The sequence below is a fragment of the Mauremys mutica genome, chromosome 9 (genome assembly GCF_020497125.1).
Source record: "Mauremys mutica isolate MM-2020 ecotype Southern chromosome 9, ASM2049712v1, whole genome shotgun sequence".
NCBI lineage: Eukaryota > Metazoa > Chordata > Testudines > Geoemydidae > Mauremys > Mauremys mutica.
Window position 1 is genome coordinate 17,759,087 of NC_059080.1, and position 12,719 is coordinate 17,771,805.

General features: G+C 45.8%; 1 protein-coding gene and 1 long non-coding RNA gene across 3 annotated transcripts in view; one reads left to right on the forward strand and one right to left on the reverse strand.

The window, feature by feature from the left end:
• LOC123377715 overlaps positions 1–12,719 on the forward strand; it is a 62,817-nt gene that overhangs the window by 34,941 nt on the left and 15,157 nt on the right. The window lies entirely within an intron of this gene.
• The window catches only part of ACSL4 (acyl-CoA synthetase long chain family member 4), a 53,666-nt gene that overhangs the window by 25,597 nt on the left and 15,350 nt on the right, over positions 1–12,719 (reverse strand). The window lies entirely within an intron of this gene.

Genomic DNA, 12,719 nt, shown 5'->3' on the forward strand with positions numbered 1-12,719 from the left:
ACTGTGCCAATATTTATGCAACTTAAAAACTTGCTGGAAAATAAGTAACCAGAGACCAGTTTTCAAGTTTGTTCCTTTCTCAGACAGCTTTCTGCATATTTTTAGGTCATTGTGTGCCTAGTGACACAAGGACAGGAAATGCAAAGAGGACCTGATACCTCTGCAATTCATTGATATGCTATCACAGTATGTTGCCTATGAAGGACTGATTTATAGTGTCATTTTAAAATTCCCTCACTAGATACAGTGCAGGATGAATAAAAACGTATCAATTTTTTAAAAGTTTATTTAAATTGGATTTTTTTTATTTTGTTAAGTTTTTCTTTTAAAAAATAATCTGAATTCAATACAAAATATGTTAAGGCCTAAACTTATTATAATTAAGGCTGCGAGTCTGTCACAGATTCCATGACTTTCCAGGACCTCCATGACTTCTGCAGCTCCTATTTCTGACCTTGACAATACTGTTCTAACTGCAGGTCACTAAAAAAGTAATCTTCACTATATAATTTATATTTTTTCTGGTAAGGAAGGAAAGAAACCCAAAACAATTAATAAGGTCTCAGTTTGCTGACAGATCTACCTACTTGGACCGTTACTCCTGCAGAATCCTATTGAAGTTGGGAAAGAAAAATCTCCCTCTCAACTCCCTTTGCTCAGCCCATTTCCATAAGCTTAGTACAGGATTTGGTCTCCTATGGTATCTGAGTTGAAGATCGATCTCTCTCTCTCTCTCTCACACACATACACTAATGTTTGTGAGGCATCCAGATACTGCAGTGATGACTGCTATAGAAAAACCTGTAAACAATACCAAGGAAGTAAACTGTTTTAGGGAGTGGCACTCAGCACCCACATACATTGTACCACCAAATGATCCCAGGGGTCTTAAAATAATGGTTCAAGACTTCCAGGTATGTCCTGCTCATCTGTTCTTTAACCTCCTCAAGCTCCACTTGCTCATACGGTATAAGTCTCCAACTGGGATATCAAGAAAAATTTCCCATCCTTTCATATAAAATGGGACAAAATGCACATGAACACCCTCCCCCACATAAAAATGACGGTACTATTTATTTTTTGCATTCCAGTAGCACCTAAAGACCCCAAACCAGGGTTCGAACCCCCTTTGGGCTAGGAGTTGTACACCTATAGAAGAAGATACCTGCCCCTAAGAGCTTACAATCTAAAAGGAAAAACAGATAGACAAAAACAAAAAAAGCAATTTGCCAAAAGTAGAATTACTTCTATTTCCCTTTCATCCTATAATTGCCTTTCCATGCTTCCCTTAGATCAGGCTGCCAGTCAGAATTCTTCACACAACTTGAACATCCACGTTCCCTCCCTACCCTTACAGAAAAGCTCCTCATTTTCAGACACTTACAGAAAAAAAAAACAGGGTTGAGGTGTGGGGGGCAGGGGAAGTGAGGTCCCCCAAGAATCTCCCAAGGCCTCTCTCACTGGTGTCCAGTCTCGAGTAGCGGGAAGTTTTAGATCACTTCCTCTCTCTGCAGCTAGGGTGCAGAGGAGGACATAGGCAGCCCACGTGGCCCAGCCCTACACCCATGTGCCCTGGGAAGTCATACATATCTGATGTAGTTCTTATGTCTATCTTCCACTAATTCAGATCAAAACCTAAACACTCAGACATAGAGAGATTGGTCAGAGGATTTATGAACTTCCCTGGCCATACAAGAAACACCAGTTCCATAAACATAAATGAATTACACTTCTCCATGAACATATGTAGCCTCCTATCTTTATCTGTGATCGTTCTAATAGAGAAACATTCTTCACTAAAGCTGCTGGTCGATTTAAGCTATCCAATTTGAGTTACGTTAGTAGCGTATCTCAAGTTGACATAGCTTACATCTACTTACCGCAGGGTCCACACTACGCTATGTTGACAGGAGATGTTCTCCCACTGACATTGTACTCCACCTCAACGAGAAGCGGAAGCAGAAATCGATTGAGCGTGTCTTCGCTAGACCTGCTAAATCGATGCAGCTGCATCAATTGCATCAGCGTTAATTTAGCTCTGTCATGAAGACCAACCCTCAGTAATCAAAGCAAGTTTACCAGTTTAACAAAACAAATCCACATACATTTCAAAACACCATGTACCAGAGAGGACACCAGAGAATGGAAATTATTTATGAAATGAGATCAGAGGTTTCAGCCATGGGTGTTATCCCTCACAGTGATCTCAAGAGGCAAGTAACAGCTGTATCATATTGCCATCCTTAGCACATTTTTCATTTCAGAGAGAAATACTGCATGCTGATAAATGCTAAAATGCTTCCCATTATTGCTTCTGAAATCTAACTGGTTAACCATAAATATGACTTGGAGAGTAGAGCACCCAAATCAGATAATACTTGGATTGGTGAAATGGGGCAGATAATTTTTGGACTGTTGTCTCTGATGATCACAGATGAAAGCATCAGATTATCCACTAGATTTGGTTATTTCTATCAAAAACTATACACTTACTTAAATTAAACTATTTCACTCTGTAGTAGGGGACCATTTGAGCAAGGAGGAGATGCAAACACCTTGAGGTAGATACAGGAAAGCAAAAATAGAACAATGTTGCATATAGAAAGGGGGCATATAAAATATGCCAAGGGAAATTTACACCTTAACAGAGTTTAATAATTGTTTCTCCTTAGAAGAGAATATAATATGCCTCTTTTTATTCTCAACCACCAAAATTATGCATTAAAATTTTAAAGCGTTTAAACGTCTCAAATTAGTTTATCCTCTTATTCCAATTTCCTCATGTACATCTCTTCATTTGAGGCTTCTGAGTATCTGTATGTGTTTCTTGGTATCCTTTTGCTAGTAAGTCTTTACTTCCAACCATACAGTATTACTTTGACCTCAAATTTGACCTCACTTTCCACGTGTAGTCATGTTCTACTTTTACCATGTTACAGGAAAGCAAAAAGAATGAAAGCTATATTGTTATATGTAAGGTACTCTGTGCAAGTTCACACCATTCGTTTTTGGAATGCCTCAGATTAATATGCAACTACAAACTCGAAGCAGAAGTTTTAAACATGATTTTTAAAATGGCAATTCTAAATTCATACCAGTTCCAAACAACTGGATTTAAAATACTTATGGCATACAGAGAAGGTTATTTCAACCGGCAGAGGGAGAAAGAAACCAGTGCAGAATTTTAGCATGGTTCCAAATTGTAAGTAACTTCTCTTTTGAAGAAACACTGCAAGTTGATGCAAAAATAAGATGTGTAATATTTCTATGACAAATATAGACATGTAACTACATCTTGGAAAGGTAAATGAATACAGAGCATTGCTTCTCTACCGTAGGAAGGTAGCTCTTGATCTAACACTTCAAAGGGAAAACGCAACAGATAATTTTGCTGATACTAAGGGCAGGGGGAATGTGATGTACCAGCTCTTCAAGCAGTAGTCTAATAAACTGTAAAAACTTACTTAAAACAAAACAAAAAACCGCATAATTCTCCAGATAAGTGGAGTCCACTATAAAATGTGTGCTTTTTCTTCAGAATTTTCATTCCTGGAAATACGTACATAGTACAGTAAAAGCTGTGTTATCCGGCACTTTACCAACCGGAAAGCTCTATAAACAGGTTTCCAAGGGAGGTTGTAGAATCCCATCATTGGAGGTTTTTAAGAACAGGTTAGACAAAAACAGGCCAGGAATGGTCTAGGTTTACTCAGTCCTGCTTCAGTCCAGGGGGCTGTACTTGATCACCTCTCAAGATCCCTTTCAGCCCTACATTTCTATAATCTCATATATCACTCAAAAGTCATAATCCTGTGTTTGACAGTAATTTCAGCAGCAATTAGTTAGGGCAATCAGCAACAGCTAATTCACGGATTCTGTATTTTTTTTTTTTTATTTTGCAAACATCCTTAGTAGTAAAGAGGGGTTAAGAAATACAGAAAATGAGCAACCGTATCTCTCCATACAGAAAACTTTGAAAACATTTATGAGTGTATGTAGCGAGTCGGTGTGGCTCCCCTCCTGCCCAGCAGAGGGAGCTCCCTCCCAGACGCCCAAGTGGGCTGAGTCATCACGTCCTGTCCCCGCCCCCCGGAAGTCAAGGGGCGGGGCAGGAAGTAGAAAAGGAGAACGCCAGAGCTCAGTCAGGAGCCAGCCACCGCCGCGAGCAGACGTGCCGGCGGGAGCTCCAGACTGGGAACCCTCCAGGACCCAAGGCGGCGATCAGGACTGGCCCCCATTGCCCTGCGCCCAGTACGACGAGGAACCCGCGGAGCTTTCCCGGGATCGGAACCCGGAGCAGCCGCTAGGACTTCCTCCCACCCGGTACGAGGAGGAGCCGCCGCCGCTTCCGCCCTGCTGTTATCCGGAGGAACCATCGGAGGCAGCCTGGCCGGACTTCCAGCAGGAATTGCCGGACCTGCCCCCAAGCCCTGGTCCTTCAGACCTCATGCCGATGGACTGGTCCGAACTCACGGCGACTGAGGAGCAGGTACCGGGAGAGGGGGAAATGGAATGTAGCCCGGGGATAGCCGACCCCTGTCAGGCTATAGGCACCGAGGTGCCCATGTCGGTGTGTTGCGGTCAGGACCCCACTGACCAGCGGCAGTACTAGCCGCTAATAGGGCCCCAGGCTGGGACACAGTGGAGTGGGTGGGCCTGTGTCCCCCCTGCCACCCCACTCACGGGTGGCAGTCTCCCCCTCACCCCAGCGCAGACAGAGCTGCCTGCACTAAACTGGGTTGCTGTCATTGCCCAGCTCCTGACACCAGGACCTGAGCCCTAAACTGAACTGCTGGTACCCAGCCCCCTGCCCCAGAGGGCCTGGGCTTATATTGAACTGCTGTCACCCAGCCCCCTGCTCCAGAGGGCCTGGGCTCATATTGAACTGCTGTTGCCCCGCCCTGACTGAGGGCCTGGGCTTCCATTAATTGACTGGGTGCCCTGTGTTCAGCCCCTGCCTGAGGGTCTGAACCCGTGAACCTTCTATTGAGACTGATTGCTGTCACCCAGCCCCCTGCTCCAGAGGGCCTGGGCTCATGTAAATTGCTGTTACCCAGCCCCCTGCTCCAGAGGGCCTGGGCTTATATTGAACTGCTGTCACCCAGCCCCCTGCTCCAGAGGGCCTGGGCTCATGTAAATTGCTGTTACCCAGCCCCCTGCTCCAGAGGGCCTGGGCTCATACTGAACTGCTGGTACCCAGCCCCCTGCCCCAGAGGGCCTGGGCTTATATTGAACTGCTGTCACCCAGCCCCCTGCTCCAGAGGACCTGGGCTTACTGACTTTGTAGTTGCTCAGCTCCTAAGGCAAGGACCTGAGCCCTAAACTGGATTGCTGTTGCCCAGCCCCCCTGATCCAGAGGGCCTGAACGTGAGACGGTGCTAACCCTGATTTCTTGCCGTCCCACCAGTTAGAGGGGACAAGGAGCGAGTCGGTGTGGCTCCCCTCCCGTCAGCCGGAGAGTTGAGCCCCGACCAACAGCTTACAGTGTATAAGAGTGACTCTTAGATATCTATGTTTCCATGGTCCGATAGTTTTCATTACATTCTGGAGCATGCATGTCCAGAGTAAACTTAGGGCCTTGATTAAATATTATTCTACAGGGCCAAGACTAAAGTATTTACTTTTGGTAGTTTGTGCGATCAGGGTGACTATACGATATCTGTATGAAAATCAGTGATAATAAGGTGCTTATTCAAAAAGCTAAGTAGATCATTAATGAACTGTTTAAATATTGCTTACCCTAGTCTTCCAGCTCTTGGAGCCTGTATTCAAATATAATTTGATACTAAATATTTGTACATTATGACCTCACAGGTGTTTTAAATATTATAGTGAGAGGTGTATCAGAAGTGCCTGAAGTAGGCAGAAAATTCTTAAAATGAGATTTGAATATATATTACTAAGTGAGGTATGGGCTACATCTAAAATTAGGTTAACCTAGCTACATGAATTAGTGGTGTGAAAACGTCAAACTCCTGAGAAACATACTTAAGCCAACCTAAGCCGCACTGTAGACAGCGCATATTTATCTGCTAAACCAGCAACTAGTCTGGCATATTTTTTCAGTTACTGATTATGACCAAATGCCCCCTTGTATTTACACCCTACATACTCTTGTAATAATCTTCATACAAAATATGCCTTGTGAGGTGTAGTGCCTCGATGTAGAGAGGGTATGATTTAGCTCTACCCTGTCAGTTTATATAAAACATACAGGCTGGTGGTGTCTGTGAGGACTTCAATGGTATTGTTGCGGATGAGCAGTAGGAAATGTTCTGCTGTCCAGATGGGCTCCACCTCCCTCGTGGGATGGATCTGTGGTGTTACAGTGGGATCTTTTTGTTGAAATGGAACCCCCCCAAGCAGATGTTTTCCAGTTGCATACACAATTTGAGAGAGTCCTTCGCTCTGCGGGGCATAGTGAGCCGTTTGTGGAGGGAATGCTTGTGTGTTATATAGCAGGTGCGGAGCCAGGCCTGTAGGCATCTCATATGGAGTCTGGCATGTTTGATTACGTAAATTGTAGCAGCCATATGCCCAAGGAGTTGTAGGCAGGCCCTGGCGGATGTTTGGGGGCTATCTGTGATCACTGTTATCAGCCTGGTTAGGTTGAGGAATCATTTTTGGGGTAATCTCATGTGTGCTGAGAGGCAGTCAAGATAGGCCCCTATAAACTCTAGTTGCTGGACCGGGACCAAGGTGGACTTTTGGATGTTTATTTGAAACCCTAGGTTGGTGAAGAGGGTTATAGCAGTTTGTGTGGTTTGTACTACCATGTGCTGAGTTGGTGCTCTTATAAGGCAGTCGTCCAAGTATGGGAAGATCATTACCCCTAGCCTGTGGAGGTGAGCTGCGGTGATGGCTAGGACCCTGGAGAATACCCCTGGGGCTGTCGATAATCTGAAGGGTAGCACTTTGTCTCTCGTCCCTTGACCTACAAGACGCCTACTTTCATGTCACCATTCATCCAGCGCACAGAAGATTCCTGCGCTTCACATTAGGCCATCAACATTATGAGTACAATCTCCTTTCTCTAATGCAGGGATTATGGTTGCCAGGGTTACCATTTCGAAGCGTTGCATCAGTACAAACTTCTTGAATCTACATAAGTCCAGAATGGGTCTTCATCCGCCGTTCTTTTTCTGCTTGAGAAAATAACAGGAATAAAACCCTCTTCCCCTATGTTGGAGTGATACTGTTTCCACAGCTCCTAGTTACAGGAGATGGTTTATTTCCTGCTGCAATGGAGTCTCGTGAGAGAAGTCCCTGAAGAGGGACAGGGAAGGCGGGTGGGTAGGGGGAGTAGAAATAAATGGGATAGAGTAACCCTTCTGGATGATTTCCAGAACCCATTTGTCTGCAGTGATGTTGTTCCACACTGAGTAGTGTGATAGCAGATGGTCTCCAAAGAGACCAGAAGTCATCTGATAATCCAGCATAGGAGAAGATAGAGGTCTCGAGCCCTCGACTAATACTTCAAAATGATTCACGGGATGTTGAAGATTGAGATGTGGCAGGTTGATCCTGGTTCTGCCTGCATCTCACTTGTTTTTGCTTGCTGCTGTGATCATATTGTCTCTGGGGTTGGGAATATGGGGCAGGACAGAATCTTTGGGTATAGAATCTGCCCTATTTTTTTCTTGTTCAGGGGAACGTAAATACTCAAGGTCTACAAGGTTGTTCGTTTAAGGTATGAAGAGATGGATCTGTGCTCTCAGCAAATAGTTTTTGGCCCTCAAAGGGCAGGTACTCAACTGTGGCTTGTACTTTCCTAGGGACTCCAGAGAGGTGGAGCCATGATGTTTGACGCATGACAACTGATGTGGCCATGGATCGGGCTGCCATGTCAGCAGAGTCGAGGGAGGGCTGTTTTGGCAATTAAGGAGCCCTCTGCAACGCTGGCTTTGTATTGTTCCTTTGCTTCCTCTAGCAGTTGATCAATAAAGGATTTCAATTTGTTGAACAAGCTGTAGGTGTACTTTGCTTTGAGAGCTGAATAATTTGCTATATGAAATTTCAACGAGGCAGAATAAGATTTGCGTCCAAAGAGGTCAAGCCTTTTCCAGTCCTTGTTATAAGGTATAGTTTTTGACTGGGGTTGTTTTCCCCTCTGGTGCACCACCTCTATGGCCAATGAATTAGGAGCCGGATGAGTGAATAGGAACTCAGCTCCTTTCGCTGGTACACAGTTATTTTCTGTCTAAGCATTTACAGGATGGTGAGATAGTGGCAGGTGTCTGTCATATTATCTTTGCAGGGTCCATTATGGCTGAGTTAATGGGCAGAACTATCTTTGCTGATGGGGATGCCTGCAAGATGTTAGTAAGTTTGTGCTGGGTCTCTGGCAGTTCTGCTGAAGAGATGTCCAGGGATTCTGCAACTTTTTAAAATAAGTCCTGGAAGGACTTGAAGTCATCTCCTGTGGTGGGAGGGATGACATACCTGTTTCGTCCAGGGATGAGGACGAAATATGGGTGGGTGGCAGTGCATTGCCTTCAGGAGCCTCTTCTGGCTCCTCTCCCTCTTCCTCCTGGGCCTCTGATGGTGGTGGGTTCATGGGTGAAGGGGACCAGGTGGCCCTTGTCACCTGTGGATTAGGGGGTTTAAGGTTCTGGGCTCTGTAGATTGCCCATGAGTGCTAGCATGGCCAATTGGGTGGCATGACAATGGGCGGTGGCATCCATAATTGTGCCTGCCAGCTTTGCTGCAAAGGCAGTTGGTGAGAGAATCCCTGTTTCAGGGAGGAATGACAAGGGGTTAAAGCAGGGGTCGGCAACCTTTCAGAAGTGCTGCGCCAAGTCTTCATTTATTCACTCTAATTTAAGGTTTCGCGTGCCAGTAATACATTTTAACATTTTTAGAAGGTCTCTTTCTATAAGTCTATATTATATAACTAAACTATTGTATGTAAAGTAAACAAGGTTTTCAAAATGTTTAAGAAGCGTCATTTAAAATTAAATTAAAATGCTGATCTTACGCCGCCAGCCTGCTCAGCTCACTGCCAGCCTGGGGTTCTGTTCACCTAGGCCAGCAGCGGGCTGAGCAGGGCCTGCGGCCGGGACCCCAGACCTGGGTGGGGAGGTTTCAGAGGTCAGGGCAGAAGGCTGGGAGAGGGGGGAGGTCAGGGATGAGGGCTTGGGTGGGGCGGGGGTGTAGGGCAGAAGGCTGAGTGTGTGTGTGGGGGGGAGTCAGGGCAGAGGGATGAGGCTGTGGGGATACAGGGCAGAAGGCTGGGTGTGTGTTGGGGTGGGGGGTTCAAGGCAGAGGGCTGGGGGTGTGGGGGCTGCAGGGCAGAAAGCTGAGTGTGGGGGAGGCCAGGGCAGAGGGCTGGGGTGCTCGGCTCGTAGGGGTGCTCCCAGCCCCCTGCCCTGAGTGGCTCAGGGCTGGAAGGGATATGCCCTGTTCCACCCCTTTCCCCAAGGCTCCGTCCCTACCTCTCTCTGTCTCCTCTAGGGAACTGCCTGCAGGCTGTTGCTCTTCCCCCCTCCCCCTCGCTAGGGCCATCAGCTGATTGGCGCAGGGACGGAGAGGGGGCGGGGCAGGAAAGCACCACTATGAGGGAAGAAGCTGGGGAGAGGGAAGCTTGGTTGCCGCAGAACCAAGCTTCTGCCTCCTGCCCCCACAGGGAAGAGCGGTAGGGGGGGGGGGCTGAGTGGGGCTGGGGGCCAGGACTGCGGCAGGCGGCTGCGTGCCACTCAAAATCGGCTTGCGTGCCATGTTTGGCATGCGTGCCGCAGGTTGCCGACCCCTGGGTTAAAGGCTTGAGTCATCCTCATCACTGGATAGTGGGGGTGCAGATCTAACAGGAGTGCCTAGTTGGCTCGGTCCTGGCCTGACTGGGGTGCCGTCGGTGCTGAACAGGGGGGTTCCCGGCATGGAGGAGATTGCCAGGTCCGCCTGTGTGGTGAAGGGTTGCAGTCCCTGGAAGCTCAGTGCCATGTATGGCACCGTAGTATGCACTGACGATGCTGGGGTCTTGTTAGGCTATGTATATGCAGCAGGTGGCGCCATTACACTAGCCGGTACCAAGGAGTTTTTAGGCACAGTCGGTAGCAAGCTAGGGAGCTTAGCTTTAGCTCAGGGGTAGGCAACCTATGGCATGGGTGCCGAAGGCGGCACGCAAGCTGATTTTCAGTGGCGCTCACACTGCCCAGGTCCTGGCCACCAGTCCGGAGGTTCTGCATTTTAATTTAATTTTAAATGAAGCTTCTTAAATGTTTTAAAAGCCTTATTTACTTTACATACAACAACAGTTTAGTTATATATTATAGACTTATAGAAAGAGACCTTCTAAAAACATTAATTTTTACTGGCACGCGAAACCTTAAATTCAAGTGAATAAATGAAGATTCGGCATACCACTTCTGAAAGGTTGCCGACCCCTGCTTTAGCTCATAAAGCTGAGTGAGAGCCTGGCCGCATCAGTGCCTTGGCTCCTGAGGACCTCTTGGTCCAAGGTTCTCAGTGCCATTGGTACCGGGGCAGATTTTTCACCAAGAAACTGCTCCTTTTTAGGAGGATCTCTCTGTGGCGATGACTGCGACCAACGTTTGGTCGCTTTCCTAGGTGCAGGGTCCTTAGCCACAGTTTGGTGGAGCCCTTGTCCGAGGCTGTTGCTGGAGACGGTTGGCCAGGAGGAGTCCTGTACTCTGGGTTGGAGGCTGGCCTGAGGGATTTCTTAATTATTAATAATTTTAGTTGGTGTTCCTTGGCTTCCAGTGTCCTGGCAGATAATTTCTTGCAGTGTGGACACTTCTGTGGTATGTGGGTTTTCCCAAGACAGCGGCTGCACTGAGTGTGACCATCCGATACAGGAATTGATAGCATGCAGTTCAGGCAGCGTTTAAAGCCAGGAGAGCCAGGCATGCCTGAGGAGGTTCAGGGCTATAGAAAAACAGCCATAGTTCAGTCATTGTTGGCAGAGACCCACCGGTGGCGGGGGGAAGCGAATGAAATATTTTTTTAAGTGGGTAAATAGGGACAGGGAATGGAGGAAAACCGACAAAAGGGATAAAGAAAAGTGGGAATGTAAACAGTTTACAAAATAGACAGGGGTGCTGTTGTTGCTCCGACTCAAGCCAAAGGCAGTAGAGAAGGAACTGAAGGACAGTTGACTGCCCATGCTCAGTAGCCACTCGCTCGAAGCGGTGTGAGACGGCTGCCGCACGTGCGCGGCCAACCAGGGCACTGCTACTACAAGCCTCCGATTACAAGTGCAGGGCACCAAAACACCCACAGTGGAGCAGTCACAGGGACACTCCTCGAAGAAGGTAAAAAGATTTTAGTCTTTTTCAACAGGATTCAACTGCACAATGATGTTCTCATAATAAAGACTTAGAAAATAACTAGCACCAAACAGTCAGTCACAACAGTCATCCTTTAGGAAAGAAAACAAAATTTATCAGTGTTGCCCTATAGTAACCTCTCTGGCTGAAGGATGGATTATACCAGTAACTGAGAAAATATGCCAGTCTGAGCAGCTAAATATGTAATATACGCTGGCAAACATTATAGAGAATCCCCTCCTTATGCCATATTAAAGGATTCTGGATAAATTAATCCATTCTATGCTATTCATTTGCATTCCTATGAAACTATGCACTACAGCAGCATCTCCTTTTTACTTCAAGTATCTTGACAAATTATGATGCAAACTTCTTTTTACTTAGATGTCCAATTTTTCCCCTATTGTTTTGAAGCTACTACACACTGACTAATGCACAATTAATGACTAGTTTAAAGTCAGAGAGGAAAGAGTTGAAAGTGTTAGACACAGTTTACTGTCTTAAATGAGATATCTGGTTGTCTGAAATATCCATTTGTCTATCTAGTATTCACTTTACCACTGGGGAAAAATGCTCTGTCACCATTTTTTTATAAATTTACACTTTCACATATGAACACACACTATCAAGGAAACCATCAATCTTGCATTTGCATTTTTTACTTCCTGCCCTCTCAGATATCAACCATCAGTGTTATGGTGAAATGACTGTTTGATTTTTTTGCCTTTGTTTTTTTTTTAAAAACAGTTAGAGGCTTGTCTTTAAATTTTCATATTTCCTACACAAGCCACTTTTTAAAATTAAACACAAGGTTCTCCAGTAACAGTAGCCAGAAGCCACAACTCTATCAAGAGGAGTTATGTAGAAATTAAACGTGTTAGGTCTTTATTCTCCAAAAGAGAAACCTTCATAAGCAATGGTTAAAGAAGCCTGAAGTGTTGTTTGAGGCCTACAGATTGGGTATTTGACTACCCAAGCTAATTAACTGGTGTTAAATACAAAACATCCCTTTCTCCCTACACTCAGAGCATTCATATCACAGTGGCCTTCCATCTTCCTGAAGGATGAGATATTTCTCTAGGGTCCATAACTCTTTATCTCCCTTCTGTTAGTCAAGAAGAGGACCGTGGATGTTAAATAAAAGTATTTTTTTCTTCCCTTCAGTGAGATCAGCACTGTGACACAGAGGCCCATTGGTGCCAATGGGCAAGGGTTCACCCTTCTTTACAAGCAACTCCTGCCTCAGGCCTGATACACCATTACACTGAATGCACCACTTTCATGGTATTTATCCAGCAAGGGTAGCTCATGACATCTCTACTGAAAACTTGTAACTTATGACTACTCATAATCGTGAGGAGTGTATGGTAACATTTAAGGAATAATATAACTACTTTAAAAACTATGCCTTATGGTCTGGAAGTACAAGTCAGT